This window comes from Scyliorhinus canicula, chromosome 20 (assembly GCF_902713615.1).
Source record: "Scyliorhinus canicula chromosome 20, sScyCan1.1, whole genome shotgun sequence".
Classification (NCBI taxonomy): Eukaryota; Metazoa; Chordata; class Chondrichthyes; order Carcharhiniformes; family Scyliorhinidae; genus Scyliorhinus; species Scyliorhinus canicula.
In genome coordinates, this window is record NC_052165.1 from 72,728,706 (window position 1) to 72,746,585 (window position 17,880).

At 48.1% G+C, this 17,880-nt stretch overlaps 1 protein-coding gene across 12 annotated transcripts in view; it reads right to left on the reverse strand.

Annotated features, from left to right (window-relative positions):
• The window catches only part of cntn1b (contactin 1b), a 903,199-nt gene that overhangs the window by 615,991 nt on the left and 269,328 nt on the right, over window positions 1-17,880 (reverse strand). The window contains exon 1 of one of the 12 annotated variants that reach the window (XM_038780274.1): window positions 1,695-1,899. The exons of 10 other annotated variants lie outside the window; for them this stretch is intronic. The gene's annotated coding sequence lies outside the window, so the exon portion shown is untranslated. Of the gene's footprint in view, window positions 1-391; window positions 524-1,694; window positions 1,900-17,880 lie in introns of those variants that run through there. One more of the 12 variants, XM_038780275.1, reaches the window with a different exon arrangement.

The window sequence follows — 17,880 nt, forward strand, 5'->3', positions numbered from 1 at the left end:
AACGCCGGCATCTCCCCCTCTTGAAAAAGGCAATGACCATTTGCCACTCTTCTCAGTCACGACTTAAAACTGAATCCTGAAACCAAGCCCAGCTCTGAGCACAATCTGTTTCTTGTGGGACTTCCGCTCCCCCCCCCCCCTTAAGATCCCAACCTGGCTCCCACCTTGGGAATCACAGGGAGCATTGGGAGTCCACTCCTTGACCCTATCTCCTTTCCTTTCTTTCACACATTTCCAGAAAATGACAACACACGTTGACAGTCACTTGAATTTAACCAGGTCTGTATTGAACAGGATAGTGTCAGTCTATCTCCTCTCCCCCCCCCTCTCCCCAGCACAAGCTCAGATAGTGGGATGCAGGGCACGAAGGATTAGAGGATCAGAACCTTACCGTTGGCTCTGGGGTTTACTCTCCAGCACTGAATGGCAATGCTGCCTCCAACAAATCCATCACAAAAGCTGTTGCAAACAGAGAGAGAGTTGTCGTTTCTGATCTTCTGAGTGTGCAGAGCCACTGTGACGGGAATGTGTGAGCAGGCTCCTTTATATATTCAATGCGCCATTCCTCGGGTCGCAGGGAATGGCCCAGACACACAGGACAGGCTTTGGTCAAGGCGGTAGGGAGAACTTTTCTCAAAAGGCGGAATGATTTCAACCTCCAGCAATCCACGCACAAAGCTGGGGGACATTATTGGCGATTGGCCATATCTCCAAACTGTTCGTGGAAGCAACATGGGAATAGAGGATAGAACTTGGGGGGGGGGGGGGGGGGGGGGTCAATAAATCATTAATATGTAAATCCTACAAGGCAAAAAAATAAACGAGCTGCAAATACTGCTGGAAAAAAAAATGCCTGCTCAGTCACTGGCTGTAGTGGGAGAATGTTAAATCGATTGCTACACCTTGACATCTGATCAATTGCATTTTGTACAAGCAGAGAAAATGTGTCCGTTTAGATTCTTGAATTGGGGAGAACCATATTCTGAATTGGGGATTTCTTTTTCGGTAAAGAATTCCTTTCAATCTTTTTTTGTTGTTGTGGCTACCTACATCTTTACTTGTCCATCTGAGTCCCCCATCAGATGCACAGTCACTTACTCACACCCAGCACTGAATCTCACCCAAGGATTTGAAACGCTGGCATCTCTCTGCCCAGTTTAAATGCAAAGCACAAGTTATTGACTCCAGCTCCCTTCTGCTGGGATCAGTCAGTCTGGCTACCTGAAATGCAGAATAAGGGTGCAAAAGCAGAATTGAGTACAAACGTGAGCCAGTGATAGTTGCTGTAAGATCACCCTACTGATTTGCATTCGTTAAGACTGATTGCCAGCCTTGTCAAGGCTAACATGGGGGGATTGCATTAAATTCAGCACCCGGGTATGTCTGGCTATTAAACATTTGACCTTTCCCTCCTCCTGTCGGTGCTAACACATAAATACATCTCAGTGGAATTCACAACTCAATGCGATGACTGCACGGTGGCTGCAGTCATATTCAGTACCAGTAACTGAGGAGCAGAAATCTCCCAGCGACGACTTGACTTCGCATTTTTGTGCATGTGGAGAGTGGTTATCGAAAGCATCAGCTCTGCATCACCCAAGCCCCCTGCCTCAGCAAAACTCCATCACCCCCCCCCCCCCCCCAAAGCCAGGCAGACGCGCGACAATGTCTCACAGAATGAGGATTGAACCTACCGCGGATGTCCCCTGGCCGTCGCTGCTTTCCCCCCGACTGCGATTTACCAGGCGGTGTTTCACAGCAGAAAACAAGTCCCAGTCCAGCCGAGCCCAGCCTGGCCCGGGAGGCAGTCACTGCTCTGCTCACTAAAGGCAGCTTCAGGCTGACATCCGGAGCACAGCGGGGCTCTGAGTGAGTCTGAGCAGCCCCAGCTCCCTCTCTGCAAAGCAGGACTCCTCTCTCTCTCTCTCTTTCCCTCCCTCTTTTCCTCCCTCCCTCCTTCTCTGTCTTCCTCCCTCCCTCCTTCTGTCTTCCTCCCTCCCCTCTCTTCTTCCCTCCCTCCCCTCTCTTCTTCCCTCCCTCCCCTCTCTTCTTCCCTCCCTCCCTTCTTCCCTCCCTCCCTCCCTTCTTCCCTCCCTCCCTCCCTTCTTCCCTCCCTCCCTCCCTCCCTTCTTCCCTCCCTCCTTCTTCCCTCCTCCCTCCCTCCCTTCTTCCCTCCCTCCCTCCCTCCTTCCCTCCCTCCCTCCCTCCTCCCTCCCTCCCTTCTTCCCTCCCTCCCTCCCTCCCTCCCTTCTTCCCTCCCTCCCTTCTTCCCTCCCTCCCTTCCTTCTTCCCTCCTCCCTTCCTTCTTCCCTCCCTCCCCTCCCTCCCTTCCTCCCTCCCTCCCTCCCTTCTTCCCTCCCTCCCTTCTTCCCTCCCTCCCTTCTTCCCTCCCTCCCTCCCTTCTTCCCTCCCTCCCTCCCTTCTTCCCTCCCTCCCTCCCTTCTTCCCTCCCTCCCTCCCTTCTTCCCTCCCTCCCTCCCTTCTTCCCTCCCTCCCTCCCTTCTTCCCTCCCTCCCTCCCTCCCTTCCTTCTTCCCTCCCTCCCTCCCTTCCTTCTTCCCTCCCTCCCTCCCTTCCTTCTTCCCTCCCTCCCTTCCTTCCCTCCCTCCCTCCCTTCTTCCCTCCCTCCCTTCTTCCCTCCCTCCCTTCTTCCCTCCCTTCCTCCCTCCCTCCCTTCTTCCCTCCCTCCCTTCTTCCTTCCCTCCCTCCCTTCTTCCTTCCCTCCCTCCCTTCTTCCCTCCCTCCCTCCCTTCTTCCCTCCCTCCCTCCCTTCTTCCCTCCCTCCCTCCCTTCTTCCCTCCCTCCCTCCCTTCTTCCTCCCTCCCTCCCTTTTTCCTTCCCTCCCTCCCTTTTTCCTTCCCTCCCTCCCTTCTTCCTTCCTCCCTCCCTTCTTCCTTCCCTCCCTCCCTTCTTCCCTCCCGTCTTCCTTCCCTCCCGTCTTCCCTCCCTCCCTCCCGTCTTCCCTCCCTCCCTCCCGTCTTCCCTCCCTCCCTCCCGTCTTCCCTCCCTCCCTCCCTCCCGTCTTCCCTCCCTCCCTCCCTCCCGTCTTCCCTCCCTCCCTCCCGTCTTCCCTCCCTCCCTCCCGTCTTCCCTCCCTCCCTCCCGTCTTCCCTCCCTCCCTCCCGTCTTCCCTCCCTCCCTCCCGTCTTCCCTCCCTCCCTCCCTCCCTCCCTCCCGTCTTCCCTCCCTCCCTCCCTCCCGTCTTCCCTCCCTCCCGTCTTCCCTCCCTCCCTCCCTCCCGTCTTCCCTCCCTCCCGTCTTCCCTCCCTCCCTCCCTCCCGTCTTCCCTCCCTCCCTCCCGTCTTCCCTCCCTCCCTCCCTCCCGTCTTCCCTCCTTCTTCCCTCCCTCCCTCCCTCCCTCCCGTCTTCCCTCCCTCCCTCCCTCCCGTCTTCCCTCCCTCCCTCCCTCCCTCCCTTCTTCCCTCCCTCCCTCCCTCCCTCCCTCCCGTCTTCCCTCCCTCCCTCCCGTCTTCCCTCCCTCCCGTCTTCCCTCCCTCCCTCCCGTCTTCCCTCCCTCCCGTCTTCCCTCCCTTCTTCCCTCCCTCCCTCCCTTCTTCCCTCCCTCCCTCCCTCCCTTCTTCCCTCCCTCCCTCCCTCCCTTCTTCCCTCCCTCCCTCCCTCCCTTCTTCCCTCCCTCCCTCCCTCCCTTCTTCCCTCCCTTCTTCCCTCCCTTCTTCCCTCCCTCCCTCCCTTCTTCCCTCCCTCCGTCCCTTCTTGGGATAAATGGGTGTTTCTCTGGTTGGCAATCAGTAGCTAGTGGTGTCCCTCAGGGATCCGTGTTGGGCCCACAATTGTTCACAATTTACATTGATGATTTGGAGTTGGGGACCAAGGGCAATGTGTCCAAGTTTGGAGATGACACTAAGATGAGTGGTAAAGCGAAAAGTGCAGAGGATACTGGAAGTCTGCAGAGGGATTTGGATAGGTTAAGTGAATGGGCTCGGGTCTGGCTATGGAATACAATGTTGACAAATGTGAGGTTATCCATTTTGGTAGGAATAACAGCAAACGGGATTATTATTTAAACGATAAAATATTAAAGCATGCCGCTGTTCAGAGAGACTTGGGTGTGCTAGTGCACGAGTCACAGAAGGTTGGTTTACAAGTGCAACAGGTGATTAAGAAGGCAAATGGAATTTTGTCCTTCATTGCTAGAGGGATGGAGTTTAAGACTAGGGAGGTTATGTTGCAATTGTATAAGGTGTTAGTGCGGCCACACCTGGAGTATTGTGTTCAGTTTTGGTCTCCTTACTTGAGAAAGGACGTACTGGCGCTGGAGGGTGTGCAGAGGAGATTCACTAGGTTAATCCCAGAGCTGAAGGGGTTGGATTATGAGGAGAGGTTGAGTAGACTGGGACTGTACTCGTTGGAATTTAGAAGGATGAGGGGGGATCTTATAGAAACATTTAAAATTATGAAGGGAATAGATAGGATAGATGCGGGCAGGTTGTTTCCACTGGCGGGTGACAGCAGAACTAGGGGGCATAGCCTCAAAATAAGGGGAAGTAGATTTAGGACTGAGTTTAGGAGGAACTTCTTCACCCAAAGGGTTGTGAATCTATGGAATTCCTTGCCCAGTGAAGCAGTTGAGGCTCCTTCATTACATGTTTTTAAGGTAAAGATAGATAGTTTTTTGAAGAATAAAGGGATTAAGGGTTATGGTGTTCGGGGCCGGAAAGTGGAGCTGAGTCCACAAAAGATCAGCCATGATCTAATTGAATGGCGGAGCAGGCTCGAGGGGCCAGATGGCCTACTCCTGCTCCTTGTTCTTATGTTCCCTCCCTCCCTTCTTCCCTCCCTCCCTTCTTCCCTCCCTCCCCTCTTCCCTCCTTCCCTCTCTTCCCTCCCTCCCCTCTCTTCCCTCCCTCCCCTCTCTTCCCTCCCTCCCCTCCCCTCCCTCCCCTCTCTCCCTCCCTCCCCTCCCCTCCCTCCCTCCCCTCCCCTCCCTCCCTCCCCTCCCTCCCCTCCCCTCCCCTCCCTCCCTCCCCTCCCCTCCCTCCCTCCCCTCCCTTCCCTCCCCTCTCTCCCCTCCCTCCCCTCCCCTCCCTTCCCTCCCTCCCCTCCCCTCCCTTCCCTCCCTCCCCTCCCTCCCCTCCCTCCCCTCTCTTCCCTCCCTCCCTCTCTTCCCTCCCTCCCCTCTCTTCCCTCCCTCCCCTCTCTTCCCTCCCTCCCCTCTCTTCCCTCTCTTCCACCCCTCTCTTCCCTCCCTCCCCTCTCTTCCCTCCCTCCCCTCACTTCCTCCCTCCCTTCTCTTCCTCCCTCCCTCACTCTTTCTCCCTCCCTCACTCATCCTCCCTCTCTCACTTCCTCCCTCTCTCTTTCCCTTACCCTCCCTCTCATCCTCTCTCAGCTGCAGGGAGATGCAATGTGCTGTGACAGCTTCTCCTGTCAAATCAGACTGCCTGGACGACAGCAGGCTCTGGGATTCACCTTGCCTTGATGGAGACATGCCAATTATCGCCACTCGCCTCTGCTTGCAAATGCCTAGTTCCCTCCATTCCACTCCTCATCTCCCTCTCCACACCGCATCTCCCTCCATCCCTCCCCACCCCTCGTCCACCCTGCTCCCTCTCTACCCCTCATCCTGCTCCCTACCACCGTACCCCACTCCTGCTCCCTACCACCGTACCCCACCCCTCGTCCCCTCCTTTTTCCATCTCTTCTCCCAGCACCCTCCTTCCCGACCACACCCGACCCCTCATCTCACTCCCTCCCACCCTACCCCTCCTTTCATCCCCCTCCTTCCCACACTACCCCTCATTCCTCTCCTTTCCACACCCTACCCCTCATCCCCTTCCCTCCCACCCTACTGCTTACCCCACTCTCTTCCTCCCCTCGTCCCTCCCTCCCTCTCCTTGCTCCCACCCTTATCCCCTGTCCCTCCCTCATCCCCTCCTCCCTCACCCCCTCCTCCCTCACCCCCTCCTCCCTCACCCCCTCCTCCCTCACCCCCTCCTCCCTCACCCCCTCCTCCCTCACCCCCTCCTCCCTCACCCCCTCCTCCCTCACTTCACCACATCCCTCCCCTCTCCCATCTCTCACTCCTCCCTCCCTTTGCCCATCCCTCCCCTCACCCCTTCCTCACTCACCTCATCTCCCACCCTCTTTGTCCCCCTCCCTCCACTCGCCTCCCCCATTCCCCTCGTACCCCATTACCTTGTTGCTCATTCCCTCATCTCCCTCCCACCTCGTCCTCCTTCCCTCCCCCCCCCAGTCCCCCATCCCCTCCCCCGTCCCAACCCCCTCCCTCCCCCCGGTTCCCCCTTTTGCTGCAAATGAGTCCAATTCCTGGCCCAGACAGCTGGCGATCCCAGCCACATGATGCATAATTCATCCCTCAACTCTGTGCACTTCCTCTATTCCCACGTGAGACAGTGTAATGGCCTATTGATCACTCATTTACTAAAACAATTTTGGTGATGGGAGTGAGGGCTGGATGGTGGGGCGAGGAAATCAGTCATTAGATTTCACTGCATCCAGCAGTACATTAATCAAAATCCAGGATCTAATATCCAGGAATTCTAACCCTCCAGCATTTTCATTTTACATAAACTGTCTGGCCTAGCTCAGATTATCTCAAGTTTGTGCAGTTATCGAGCCCACTGGGAGTTGCCCATCCATTATTAGCGCTGTACTGGTGCAGTGTCAAAGCGAGGCCTCTGACAGACATCGACCAGGCTTAAAATGCTGATCAGAAATAGCTTGTTAAAAATCTTAAAGTTCAAACAGCATCCGCTAAAGAACATAATGATTTTAAAAAAATACTCAGCTGGCTCGCTCTCCACACCTGTCATTACTTATTACCCTGCATTTATGATGCCCACATCATGCTACTTGACTCTATTGCTGTCGCTAATCCTCTACGAAATGTAGGTCAGTGCATTTCCCCATTTAAAGCAAAGTGCAGTGGACAAAGCAGTTAAATATTTGCAGTGGAAGAGGTATCTGTATTAAATCTCTGGAGTGCCTTATACAAACATGGCCCGATCTGCCAAGGGATCATCACAAGGCTGACAACTTATCCATTACCAACAACGCAGTAGCACAAGTGGCTAGCACTGTGGCTTCACAGCACCAGGGTCCCCGCTGGGTCTGTGCAGAGTCTACACGTTCTCCCCGCGTCTGCGTGGGTTTCCTCTGGGTGCTCCGGTTTCCTCCCACAGTCCAAAGACGTGTAGGTTAGGTGGATTTACATGCTAAATTTCCCTTAGTGTCCAAAAAGGCTAGGAAAGGTTATTGGGTACGGGGATAGGGTGGAAGTGAGGGCTTATGTGGGTCGGTGCAGACCCGAGAGGTCGAATGGCCTCCTTCTGCACTGTATGTTCTATGTTCTATGAACGCCCCTTCTACAAGAAGCTGCTCAGGGTCACAATGCAGTGCAGCGATGTCACTGTAACTCGGAATAGCTCAAACTAATACATACAATCAGACGGCACAGGAGGAGGCTATTAGGCTCAGCATGTCTGTTCTGACAAAAGAGCACTCCAATTAGTCCCACTCCCTTAATCTCCCTTCCATAGCTCTCCAATGTATAAGTAATACCTAAGACTTGGGGCAGTACAGTGGTCAGCACTGCTGTCTCACAGCACCAGGGACCCAGGTTCAATTCCAGTCTTGGGTGACTGTGTGGAGTTTGCTCGTTCTCGCCGTGTCTGCATGGATTTCCACCGTGTGCAACAGTTTCCTCCCACAGTCCAAAGATGTGCAGGTTAGGTGGCAATTGGCCATGACAAGTGCCCCCTTAGTGTCCATGGGTCTGCCGGTGGGGTTACTGGGGTAGGGCGGGGTGAGTGTGGGAGTGGACCTGGGTAAACTGCTCCTTCAGAGGGTTGGTGCTGACTCGACTGCCGACAGTGATTCTATGAAACCTTTTGTCTGACAGGAGGATGTTGTGCAATGAAGGCTTTGCAATGCCATTTGATTCACTTAATCTGTCATCTACCTGTTGTTTAAAATTGGCACTACTAGCAGGCAAACACTTACCAGGATCATTTAAAAGAAATCGATGAAGAGACTGTGCATGTTGGGACAATTGAAGCTTTCAAGACCGAGATCGATAAGAGTTGCATCAGGCAAGGGATATGGAACCAAAGTGGGTTAATGGAGTTGAGGTACAGATCTGAATGACAGAGCAGGATCCACAGCATGAATGGGCTCCACTTGCTCACATGTATTATAATATGCAGTATAATCCTTCTCTTCTTGGGCAGTCTCTCAGGACTTACTTCCACTCTAATTTCACTCTGATGGGTTCTGAGGTGGTTGATAAATCTAATGCAGATCTGCAGACTCTGCCACATGTAGGGCAGGTGGGGCTTGGAGGGTCGGGTAGATGGGCTTTTGGGGGGTTTACCCGCAATTTTGTCGCTGTACGCTCCCAACAACATCTCTCGAATGTGCTCAGTGCACTCCCAAATAAAACGTCTCCATTTAATAATAATCCAATACTCCTTATTCTTGTCACAAGTAGGCATGCATCAATATTGCTGTGAAATTGCTGTGAAAACCCCTATTTCCAAAGTAACTTCATTGCAGTGTAATGTAAGCCTACTTGTGACAATAATAAAGATTATTATTATTAGTCGCCACACTCCGGCGCCTGTTCGGGTACACTGAGGGAGAATTCAAAATGTCCAATTCGCCAAACAGCACGTCTTTTCTGGACTTGTGGGAGGAAACCAGAGCACCCGAGGAAACCCACGCAGATGCGGGAAGAACATGCAGACTCTGGACAGACAGTGACCCAAGCGGGAATCGAACCTGGGACCCTGGTGCTGTAAAGCAGCAAAAGCCAAGGTCTCAGTGGGGATATTTGTCCTCTTGCGGGATGCTTTGAAGATATCCCAATAGCATTTCCGTTTTCCTCCCGAGAGTCAACTGCTGTGACTGAGCTCAAAGTTGAGCGATTGAAAGTCTGGTGTCGGTCGTATGAATGACATGTCCCACCCAGGGGAGCTGGTTCTGACTGATTAGTGTCTCAATGTTGGGCAAGTTGGCCTGGGAGAGAGAACACAGTTGCTGGACCACCTTTCTTGTCCAAAATATGGAGGAGCTTATGAAGGCACCACTGGCGACACGCCTCCAGTGTTTTGAGGATATTAGTGGAATGCCGTACAAACGCACCAGGTACTAGACTGTCAATATCAACAATATTCATTCTTAAGCTTATGTAAATTAGACGTCCAGTGTGCGTACATTCGTCACATTGCAAATTGACATGCATGTCTGTCAAACTGACCATCATACTCAATTTACTGAATGCATTGTTTATAGCATGGAAGTAAATATTACTTGGAGGGGATCATTTGAAACTAATCCATCTAACAGGGCAACATGTGGACTATGGATGGCCACCTGTTTAAAGCCTTATCCAACTGTACTCTCCATTAACTTTGATACAGATTCAAATTGGGTATGTACACAATATACAGTCACTCAAACCATCCTTTTCACAAACAACAGGTCAGATTAGAATTAGAAACTTTAGATTACAAACTTTGCTGCTGACACCCTCAGCATTGAAACTCCTCCCTTCCATAATTCACAACAACACATTCTGAATTGGCACAAGACACAACAGTGTAAAAGACAGGACAGACTTTTTTGATAGCAGTGATCAGCCCATAATGCACACAGAAAAAACAGCCTTTCAGCCCTTTTAAGAACTGTTGAAAATCATGCTCCTTTTACACCGTATTTCTTTCCCCACATCAAAGGTACATGCCACAGATTAGATTGCGTGGAATATCTATTCTAAAATTCTTTGAAGACATCCTATTCGGGTAAATAGCTGTAGTTCCTTACTTCAAAGCTACTTCCCTTAAACAAGGTTTCCTACCCTAACTGTTCCTAACCTCCTGATGAACAGGTCCTCTTAATCATTATCATTCGGTACTTTCGCTAATGGATACATCTACCCTTGTTTATTATCTTAACCATTAAAGTCACACTTCAGTCACTCGTGTTTGTTGTCATTACTATCACTTATTTCCTTACACAAGGCTTTCTTTGTATCAGAGGACAAGCTAGGCTTTCCTCCCAGGACACGCCAAAACTTCCCTGGTAGTATTGGTAAACAGGTGCTCCAAAAAGATAAAGTTCCCCAGACGTCCAGCATACGACCCAGTGGGGTCAGGTCAGGTATCCAGTGTTGAGAAAATAAGAACTATTCAGATAGAATTGAAGAAATTTGGTACATGGGCTGAGCAACAGCCAAGTACAGTTAAGGTGGAGAAGTGCAGTGTTGCACACAGAGATCCAAGGAAGAGGGACCTGTGAACAATGTATGCTTCCGGTAACAGTAGAAGAGCAAGACGGAGTGTTAGTGTTGATTGTTCACAGATTGTGCAGGCAATAGAATTCTTCTATTGATAAGGCAGCTCAGATCTTAGACTTCACCTCTCGGGCATTTGGGGCTCGATTATGAAGAGACAATGGATGGCAAATCTAATTACAAATTGAAATAATTTACTTTCTACAATGTGAGGTTTCATTTTGAGTGTTATGCAGTGGTTTTGACAACATCCTTTAAAAATCATGGATGTTTTGGAGATGATGGAGGAATGTTGAGACTGAAACCTCTAAATTGCAAGGATGGATACCAGAAAGTGGAAAATGAAGGTTAAGTGATGACTGGACTCAAGTCTTTAAAGTAATGAAATGTAAGATTCAGGTAGAAGCAGGATTTTTGACTTCCAATAGCCTCATGACATTACAGGGAAGAGATCCAGGATACCTGCACGTCTTTAAGCTAGAGATTCCATTTCTGTCTCCACAGAGTGGAACGTACATCCATCACAATCAGCATTGCTCATTCACTTAGCTTCTTCGAAAAACAAGTTATCTGGTGGGGTTGAAGGTGCTAATGATACCCTTGAATATAAGTGTTTAAACGGTTAACTGGCTATGTATTATTCAGTACCTCGCAAGAAAATGAGAAAGAAGCTCATTACAGTAATTCAACGGCACCTTTTACCTGGTATCAATCTTTCCTCCCTGATTTTAATGGAGTTAGTGACAGGCCATGAAATTACAGCCTCTGTAGTGAAGAGTAAACTATGTTCATCAACCTTTTCCTTTGTTTTTCGTGGCTTCTTATCTTTTCACAATTGTCTCAAATATTATATTCATCAAAATCAACCAATCACAACCCGAAACTGTATACACTTCAAATATGGTTAAAAGGGGAGGAAAATCCATGTCTCTGCCTTTTTAAAATCACATCTCCTTGACTAAGTTTTTGGCTACTCCTTATAATCCTTCTTCCACTTGGCATCTACTTTCCTCATGCCTTTTATGAAGCACAATAGATGTTTCTCTCCATTAGAACAATATTTTGTTTTGTGATCGTGATCCATTTTTCTTTGTATCCTTGGTTTCCCACATCTGCTGCTGATATTGCATAGCACATTCTGCATTCGATAGTATAATACTCCCACTGAGAATTAGATCAGACTTTAGCTGAATAAGCAACAGCATGGGGAAAAAAACTATGCAGAAGGAGGCCATTCGGCCCATCGAGTCTGCACCGGCTCTTGGAAAGAGCACCCGACCCAAGGTCAACACCTCCACTCTATCCCCAAAACCCAGTAACCCCACCCAACACTAAGGGCAATTTTAGACACTAAGGGCAATTTATCATGGCCAATCCACCTAAGCTGCACATCTTTGGACTGTGAGAGGAAACCGGAGCACCCGGAGGAAACCCACGCACACACGGGGAGAATGGGAAGTTGTGGCTTGAAGAGGTGAATGGTGAACCCATAGAACCATAGATTTTACAGTGCAGAAGGAGGCATTCGGCCCATCGAGAATGAGTTGACAGCACATGCAGTTCAGATTCAAAATGCTTCTTGCTGAATCTAACCCAAGAGCATCCCAAGAACCTTGCCATCTTTCTGATATTATAACAGTGCTGATTCTTCATAAAATATTTAATTGAAGTGTCTTTGGACATCATAAGAACATGAAAGATGTCATATAGATTCAAAATGTCCTTTTCTTTAGACTGATAATGTCATTGGTGAATGGCCCATCTTGCAAACAATCACTAGAATGTTCTATTTAATGAGTTTTTGGATAAACTTCTTTGTATCATCCTATACAGCACCATTTGGAATAAACCATTTACATTGTGAATTCCTGGAAGAATTCCTACGCTAGTTGGATTTAAAGAAGTATTTCTTAACTTCAATTCTGAAAGGTCTGGCTCTAATATTTAACCTATGTCACTCAGCCTAGATTCCGGCAACTAGAGGAAACCTCCACGGCTATATTAACACCTTAATAATCATTAATCATATTAATATCTTAAAATCTTCCATCCAATCACACCTTAAACCTAAATTCCAGGGAATACACCTTAGTTCATGTCATCTCTCCTTGTAGTTCAAACCTCGGAGTGTCGGTATAATTCTGGTAAATCTACACTGTATTCCCTCCAAAATCCTACTAAAAGTGGGATGCCTAGGACTGAACACAGTGCTGCAGGGGTAGACTAACTCTTTCTCCCCCTTCAGGTACCATGCCCTAAGAAGGTGCTAGAGACCATGGACTTGCCATAATCCTGCTTGGCCAAGTACTGTAGTGGTTTGCCTTTGCCTTCTGCAGTATGGTGACCAGGAAACTCTCCTGCACTTTACTGCCTACCTTTAGGCATATTGGGAGGATTTACAGGCTGTTCATCAACAGTTTGTCCACATTATGAACACACCTTCTGTGACCAGCAACACCAGGAGAACTTGAACCCACAGTTTCTGGCACAGAGGTGGGACGTTACCCACCGGGCTCCAAGATTTCTGGTCTAACTAGGCCTTTATATTAAGGCCAGAATTATAACATAATATGTTTAAATGAGATTCATTTATACAGGACTTTTACATAATGGCCCTGGATATAAGTTGCATGCTTCATCCATCACTGAATGTGAATGTGCATAGGCCAGTTGGAGACAAGATTGAGTAATCCTCCCTGCAGTTGACCAGTCACATATAATTGAGGCCCTCGGGTAATCAAGATCCCATACCTCTGGCAGCACCCTTCGAACCATATGACAGCATGGGCCACCACCCTCAGAAGAGGAGTGGCATAAAAGAGGAGAAAAATAAAGGGAAAAGAGTGATTCATGGTCTTAGCGAGATAGCAACTGCCCATTCACGACAACAGATGGCTGGCACTGCATGGGACCTGAAACTTGGCCCATGGTGTTGTGCCTATTCCTGGCTGGCCAACTGGATGGCAATCTGATACAGCAGCAGAAACAATCAATTGTTACACAGGTTTTATACTGAGGGTTTACAATACATTGGGGCGGAACCACAATTCGAATTGTCAGTGCAGTTTTGTATCATTGTTCCTCAAGAAAAGGAAGAGATCAACTGGCATTGGAAATAGTACAGAAATGAGTGAGCAGATGGAAGCCATAAGAAACCAGGATAAACAGTGCAGGAAAAATAACAACAAAAGATTGCAGTCAAAAACAGAGGGTCCAGCATATTACCTAAAATGTTAAATGATGCATCATGACAGCAGATCTAGATTATTTTTTCAAATTAAACTGGGAAATAGAGCCAAAGGCAGGAATAAAATTTGGTCTAAAATGTAAAAATAACTTTCTAAAAGATTGACAAGTGTTTGAAGTAATTTTGCAAGTAATCAAGGTTTAGAAAAAAAAAGTCGGCTCATTTAAAAGACAATTAGAAGGCAGGAAGGAGAGTTAATGTACCAGAGGGATAAGCTTTGATAGGTTAAAGTGACCTTTGTTCATCCCTACTTTTCCATACAGCAACGGTTGATGATCAATCTCCTGGAATAACTCCAACAATTTCACAGTAATTGTTTAGTTCGATGATTGAGCCCCGGCTGCAACGGAATCTGTGCTCACGTTTGGGCTTATTCGCAACATGTTTGCGAGGAAGAATAGCTCAGTTTATGGGATTGGATCAAATCGTAAAGGTGTTACTCAATTGCCGATAAATTACATTGCCCTTATCGTAACGTTGGGCTGGAATGCATCAGGAAAATAGCAGCAATGCTCGCTGTTATTTACGGGGTAAATTGTGCAGCCATTTTAGGCGAGGCAAGGTTAAAGGTGAATATCCAAACGTTGCTGCCCATCCTGTGCTGCTTTATTCTCAGGTTTGTACCTTGCGTGCAGCCTTCTGGCTTCCTTTTAAAAAATGAGTCACTGTATTTCCCCATCTGAACACACCGCAGAAAATCCCATTGTCACAAAGTACCCATTTGGCAAAGTGATGATTGTTATTGAGCGTCATGCAACCTCTCGAGCGCTGAAAATTAACTACTGCAGGTGTGGAAATGTACTGCTTCAGTTGTTAATTTTTTTGGGGTGGGGGAACGGGAGAATTAAAAATATTAAAGGTTAAATAGAACATTTGTCCTTTGTACTTTTCTTGTTTGTCTTCTTTTCCCCTCTCAATCCAATCTTTCTTTCATAGTTTTTCATAGAATTTACAGTGCAGAAGGAGGCTATTCGAGTCTACACCGTCCCTTGGAAAGAGCACCCTACTTAAGCCCATACCTCCACCCTATCCTCTTAATCCAGTAACCCCACCTAACCTTTTTGGACGCTAAGGGGCAATTTAGCATTGCCAATCCACCTAATCTAGACATCTTTGGACTGTAAGAGGAAACCGGAGCACCTGGAGGAAACCCATGCAGACACGGGGAGAAAGTGCAAACTCCACACAGACAGTCACCTGAGGCCGGAATTAAACCCAGGTCCCTGGAGCTTTGGGGCAGCAGTGCTAACCACTATGCCACCATGTCGTCCTCATGCCTGATCTTTATTTCTTTCTGTAAATAATCTGCGATTGAAATCGCCCACTTGAGCCCACCCTCCTCCAACGTTCTCCTGTGTTTATGTCCCAGTCCTCGTCTTATTCCTGAAGGAGATATCCCACTATTTGCCCCAATTCATTCCAGTCCCAGATGCACAATTTCCCTCACTGTTCTGATGTTATCAATTCACATACACAGTACCTTTGTGGACCAAAATGCTGTGAAGGGTGCCAGCGGCATCTTTAATGAGAAACAGATGCCGTTTGATGCCCAATCACAACGGGGGGGGGAAATCGAATAGAGAAGTAGGGAGACTATACTTCAGTTATACTGGGCATTGGTGAGACCACATCTGGAGCAGTGTACAGTATTGGTCTTCTTATTTTGGGAAGGACATAAATGCATTAGAAGCAGTTAAGCGAACACCTGGAATGGGCAGGTTTTCTCATGAAGGACAGTTGGACAGGTTGAGCTTGTACTCCGCTAGAGTTTAGAAGAGTAAGTGGCAACTTGATTGAAACATATGGTATTCTGAGAGGTATTGACAGGGTGGATGTGGGGAGCTTGTTTGCTCTTGTGTGGGAATCTAGAATTTGGGGTCACTCTTTAAAAAATAAGTGTTCACCCATTTAAGACAAAGATGAGAAGAATTGTTTTATCTCGGAGGGTCTTGAATCTCTGGAACTCATCCACAAAAGGCGGTGGAAGCAGAGTATTTGAATATTTTCAAGAGAGAGCGAGATAGATTCTTGATAAGCAAGGGGGTGAAAGGTTATCGGGGTTAGGTGGGACTGTGGAGCTGAAGTTGCAATCAGAACAGTTATGATCTTATTGAATGGCTGAGCAAGCTCAAAGGGCCCAGAGGTCTAGTCCTGCTCCTAATTCAGATGTTCGTATGTACAGCAAATTCTGGCCATCGTTGCGTGGCTTCCTTGTTCCACTCACCATTCACTGGGTGCTGGAGCAGTGGGTGAGTTGTCTCCCACGTCTTCACAAATCTGAATGTAGCTGGCCCTCTGATCTGCCTGATGTGTTGGCTTATGTAGGCTTGAGAGATGAACAGACACTTCCAACACAGCTGAAGGTTCAACTCAATTTTATTAACTACTTCTAACTAACTAACACACGATGATTGTGGGTCTAAATAATGCTAACTTGAACTAGAGACCTAAGCCTTGTCCGAACCAGTTGATTCTCTCAGCACGTGTTGTGAGTCCGTGCTGGGCTGAATAAGTTCCTGTTACACTGAGAGGCAGCACCCAGAATGAGCGGGAACAGTGGTGCCCTCTGCCTTTCTAGTGTGTGTATTCTAACTGGTGATTGGCTGCGGTGTTTGTACATGTTGATTGGTCCCTGCGTGTGTCCATCAGTGTGTGTTTGCACCATGATATATTGGTATATATTATGACACTGTCTATGTTCCTACCCTCCAAATTGGAATAACAGTCGTTTCACATCCCCTACTTCAATGTATTTGTTCCCCCCACATCAACCCTCCAGTCACACTGTACACCTCAACCACAGACCCTTACCCAAAAGAAAAGAAAGAGGCAAAGTAAAGCAATCAAAGAAAAAGAGGATGGACACAAATTTAGTTCCAGAAAAATAATCTTTATTGTCACAAGTAGGCTTATATTCACACTGCAATGAAGTTACTGTGAAAATCCCCTAGTCGCCACATTCCAGCGCCTGTTTGGGTACACCGAGGGAGAATTCAGAATGTCCAATTCAACTAACAAGCATGTCTTTCAGGTCTTGTGCACTCAGAGGAAACCCACACAGACACAAGGAGAACGTGCAGACTCCGCACAAATAGTGACCCAAGCCAGGAATCGAACCTGAGACTCTGGTGAAGCAACAGAGCAAACCACTGTGCTCCCGTGCTGCCCTCCGGAACAGCAAGAAAGGCGTCAACATACAAGAAAATAGAAGCAGATAGCAGGGACGCAATATCCGACTAATTACGTGCAATATTACGGAGAGCCATGACTAAGATATTCAAAGTCTTGGAAATCCATTTGCCCTTTGTTTATCGACCAGACCTACTTCCTGTAACACTTTCCATATCACACTCAATTGACAAAGCAGAATTTGATCTATTCCGGCACTATAAATTAGTTGTCCTGGTAATAGCCTGTGTGTTACCAGCTGTACCAATGCTGCAAAAAAAAAAAACTAGTGCACTTCAATCTAGTGAAATGATTGAGCAATTACTGTGACTGTGAGCCATAATGCAATTACTTCTTCCAGAAACCTTTTTACACTTTTGAGGGCATGGTGCCAATCAGAATCAGATAGAAGAAGTAAGCAGTGATAAGTTCCTCGTGCTCGAAGCTACAATTGATCAAACGTGGGGTGTAACTCGGTCATTTTCATGCCGTCACTTTTGACCTCAATGCAACTGCAGTTTTTTTGATCTGAATACCTGGCATTGAGCACAGTGCTGTTCTTGTATATGTCAGAAACTGCCTATGAAGGCATTCCCATGCAGTGCTGAGGGAGGGCGTCACTACTGCCAGTGTCATTCTGCAGATGAGATGTTCAACCACGCCTGTCGATTGCAATGGATTTTAAGATTACCCAGCACCAGATTAGAAGAACAGGATTAGAATTTTAAAAGTAATAATAATCTTTTATTGTCACAAATAGACTTACATTAACACTGCAATTATGTTACTGTGAAAAGCCCCAAGTCGCCACATTCCAGCGCCTGTTTGGGTACACAGAGGGAGAATTCAGAATGTCCAAATTACCTAACAGCACGTCTTTTGGGACTTGTGGGAGGAAACTGGAGCACCCGGAGGAATTCCACGCAGAGACGGGGAGACCGTGCAGACTCCACACAGGCAGTGACCCAAGCCGGGAATTGAACCTGGGACCCTGGTGCTGTGAAGCAACTGTGCTAACCACTGTGCTACTGTGTCACCCTCATTTTAAGACTCTTAATGGCCACCAGTGCAAGGGCAGTGGGCAATAAAATGATCTACACTGCATTTCCAGAATCTACTGACCTTTGGAATACCAGGTTAAAAAAATAACCTGTCATTTTTATGCCATCAAGCACTCCGGCAACAACGCCGTT